Source organism: Sorex araneus (assembly GCF_027595985.1).
Source record: "Sorex araneus isolate mSorAra2 chromosome X unlocalized genomic scaffold, mSorAra2.pri SUPER_X_unloc_11, whole genome shotgun sequence".
Lineage (NCBI taxonomy): Eukaryota > Metazoa > Chordata > Mammalia > Eulipotyphla > Soricidae > Sorex > Sorex araneus.
The window spans coordinates 109,165-113,423 of NW_026570957.1; the positions used below are offsets into that span (position 1 = coordinate 109,165).

Sequence of the window (4,259 nt, forward strand, 5' to 3'; positions counted from 1 at the left end):
CCCATCATGAACACCCCGCCTTTACCCCCTCCCATCCCACTTCTCACAACAAGGCTTGACAATCATGTTTGTCGGCGGAACACCGTCTGCCTCTGCTCACTGTGAGGGTCCCATGTGCCCGGGTGGCCCCTGGCAGCCCCGGCCAGGTGATCTGACAAGGAAGTGAAGCCCCCGCAGAGCTGAGAGAGGACAGGGCTCAGCCCCGCAGCGTCCACACAGCAGACCCTGGTCCGAACTGCCCGCTTTGGGAGGAACAGTCAGGCGGTGCCATTCTCACCCGGTCAGAGGCCAGCCGTGAGCCGAGTTTCCCAGCCCAGTGGCTACCTCGGTGGTCCCCACCCCTCTCGGGTGGGGGCTCACTGAAGGAGGAGGAGGCTGCAAAGTTGGAAGGGCATGGCGGGGCTCAGACAACACACATCTTTGCAAAACATCGCTTTCATTAAAAAAAAAAAAACAACAACCAGCAAGGGCTGGAGCAATAGCACAGCGGGGAGGGTGTTTGCCTTGCATGCAGCTGACCTGGGTTCGATTCCCAGCATCCCATATGGTTTCCTGAGCACCGTCAGGGGTCATTCCTGAGTGCAGAGCCAGGAGTCACCCCTGTGCATCGCCGGGTGTGACCCAAAAAGCAAACAAAACAAAACAAAACAAAACAAAACAAAAACGCAACAAGTCAAAACAATCACAGCTCAGCACGCCTTCAGGCTCAACTGGATCCAGCCTTCTTGTGGCTTCCCAGGCACGGTTGGGTCTGTGTATCTTCCTGCAAGGTCACCACGAGTATGTGTTCACTGTCGGTCTTTCCCTCAGTGGCCAGGCACTTCTCCCAGGGGACCTGCGGATGAGAGTCAGGAGGGGCGTGACCCCAGGAGGGGAGGGAGGACAGAGCCCCGATTGCCTTCTTCGTTTTGGCTTTGGACAACTCCTGCTCTATATCCCCAGGGGTGACTCCTTGGGGTGCTGGGGGGTGGGGGGTGTGGAGTGCTGGAATCCAACCGAAGCCCCCTACATGCTCTGCCCGTGGACACCTCTCTGACCCCCCCCAGGGAGTCCACCCTTTTCTCACTGATTGGAAATCACTGCAGCTTGGTCTGGATGCCTTTGGGACATCCCAGTGGACCCCTGTCCTGGGACAAGCCACGATCCTGGCATCCGTAGATTTTCAGGCCAAGACGGAGTGAGGTGGATCATTCTCTCCTCTCTGAATCTTTCTGGGAATCTATCTGCACCTGTCTGTCTCTGCTGCTAACACACACACACTTATACAATGCTTATATATTTAATTACCCATCCATCCTCCGATCCACCAGTCCATCACCATCCAAATAACGTCCATCCATTACTTATCCACTTATCCACGAATAAGGTCATCATTACCCACTGTTATCCACCCACTGTTAATTTATTGGCATCCGTCTATCCATAAGTTATCCACCATCCATCCGTCCTCCATCCATCGTCTTTCCATCTACCCACCCATTCATCCATCATCAACCATCATTCACTTATCATTTATGCAATTTTTTCTGTCCACTGTCATCTATCCATCCATCTATCCATCACCCATTCGTTATCTATCAATTCATCCATTTCTCCTCCCACCAACATCCACCTACCCACCGCACCCATCATACATCCTTCTATCCATACATTCATCACATCCTACTCTCATCCTTTCATCATTATCCACTGTCATTCATCCCTTCATTCCTGCACTGATCTACCCACCACCCATATCAATCTACTGTTATCAATACAGTACCCATTCATTCCTCTCCTATGACCAACCAACTATCCATCTATTCTCCTGTCATCCCTCCCTCCCTCAACCCATCATGATATATCCATTCATCTGCTCTGTCCATCCACCTTTCATCCATCCATCATTCATCCATCCATTCTTCTTCTTTTCTTCTTCTTCTTCTCCTTCCTTCCTTTCTTCTTCTTCTTCTTCTCCTTCTTCTTCTTCTTCTTCTTCTCCTTCCTTTCTTCTTCTTCTTCTTCTCCTCTTCCTTCTTCTTCTCCTTCTTCTTCTTCTCCTCCTTCCTTCTTCTTCTTCTCCTTCTCCTTCTTCTTCTTCTTCTCCTCCTCCTCCTTCTTGTTCCACCTTTTATCCATCCATCCGCCATCCATCCATCATTCATCCATCAACCATCCATCCATTCATCTATACATATATTCATCCATCCATATATCCAACATCCATTCACTCATCCATCCATCCATCCATCCATCCATCCATCATCCATCCATTCAATTCAATCATCATTGTTCCATTCACCAATGACCAATCATCAATTCATCAATTATCTCTGTTTCTCTGTGTCTCTTCTCTCCTCCCCTCTTCCTCATTCTTCTTCCTCTCTCCCTCCTCCCACCCTCCCTCTCACTCCCATACCCACAGACACAGCTCCCAGAGGGAACCACAGACAACCCCCACCCCACCCCAGAACAGCCCCGAGCAACCCCCAGGATGCCAGCTCCTGCTCTGGTGCCTTGGTGGCCCTCTCTGGTGGAGTCCACAGAGGGTCACTCCCAGGCTTTCTTCCCTCCCTCCTGACGTCTACCTGCTGGTCCACCTGCTGTCCATCGTTCAGTTTATCTCTGACTTGCGGGATGCGTGAAAACAGCGTGGAGGTCCCCAGGAACCTAGTGAGATGGGAATAACGTGAGTAACTAGTGGACGGTGGGGCCAGCTGGCCCCAAGGACAACTCCTGCAAGAGAGCCCAGATATTGCCGTTGTTGAGGATTTTCCCGGAGCTTGGCGATGGTGACTGAGTCAGCGGGGAGGGGGGTTGTTGCTCAGCTAACACCCTCCCCCCCACCGTGGTTTGGAAGTTCTCCCTTTCGGAATACCGGGGAGAGAGAACGATTCCGGGCAGATGAGACTCCGTCAATTCTGCCAAATTTGGAGCACGTGTCTCCCAGTCGGCAGGAGAGGCTTGAGTTTCGCCCCCCTGATGTGCTCCCGTGACCAGCCCCTGGGTCCTCACGCCCACCTCACCCCTGCGGGCGTACCTGCGGTACACGAAGAGCAGGACGCAGGCACACACCAGGGTCCCGAGCACCACCAGGACGTACACGTATGCCAGGCTGGACGTCGGCTCTTCACAACCTGGGCATGGAACAGGAGACGCGGGCGTTGGACATGAGGGACCAGGAGTGGACTCTGTGTCCACCAGAGAGAGCCACCAGGTGACCATCGGACACGGGGACTTGGCTTTCTCCTGCCCAAGTCAGGAGCCTGGAGCTGGAGGACGATGACAGGACAATCTGCAGCCATGTAACTTTCCGAGAGAGAGAGAGAGAGAGAGAGAGAGAGAGAGAGACAGACAGACAGACAGACAGACAGACAGACAGACAGAGTCACACCTGTGGGCCCCTCAGCAAGGGGGGAATTAAAATCCCGACTGTACTCTGGGAATAACAACTGGATTGAAAGGAGTGGGGTGGGGGGAATTGAATGCTCAGGGCTGGGGATGAGGAGATAGAACTGCAGGGAGGGCGCTTGCCTTGCAGGCTGCTGGTCCAGGCTTATTCCCCGAGCACCCCATAGGGTCCCTACCCATCTGTCCATCCATCCATCCACCCTTCCATCCATCTACCCATCCATCCATCCAACCACATACCCATCCGTCCCTCATCCATTCATCCATCCGTCCACCGTCCATTCATCTGTCCTTCCATCCAGCCTTCCATCTAAGTATACTCATCCATCCATGCATCCATCCATCCACCATCCACCCACCACCCACTCATCTGTTCATCCATCTACCCAGCTGTCATTCTATCCATTCATCCATCATCCATTCATCTGCCATCCATGCATCCGTCCATCCATCCATCCATCCATCTACCCACCCACCTATCCATCCACCCATACATCCATCCATACATCCACCATCCATTATCTATCCTTTCATCATCCACCCATCTATCCATCCATCATCCATTCATCCATATGTCCACCATCCATTCTCTGTCCTTCCATCCAGTCTTCCATTTATGTACCCATCCATCCATCTACCCATCTGTCATTCCATCTATCCATCATCCATCCATCACTATCCACCCACCACCCATTCATCTGTTCATCCATCTACCCAGCTGTCATTCCATCCATTCATCCATCATCCATCCATCTGCCATCCATTCATCTGTCCATTCATCCATCCATCCAGCCAGCCAGCCACCCATCCATCCATCCATCCATCCATCCATCCATCCATCCATCCATCCACTCATCCATCCATTCATC

General features: G+C 52.4%; 1 long non-coding RNA gene across 1 annotated transcript; it reads right to left on the reverse strand.

The window, feature by feature from the left end:
• Nucleotides 1-440: 440 nt before the first annotated feature.
• On the reverse strand, nucleotides 441-3,116 carry LOC129400793 (uncharacterized). Its single transcript, XR_008627910.1, has 3 exons — nucleotides 3,020-3,116; nucleotides 2,568-2,649; nucleotides 441-835 (listed from the first exon to the last, which is right to left on the reverse strand). It is a non-coding gene; the product is annotated as an uncharacterized LOC129400793 (long non-coding RNA).
• Nucleotides 3,117-4,259: the final 1,143 nt, after the last annotated feature.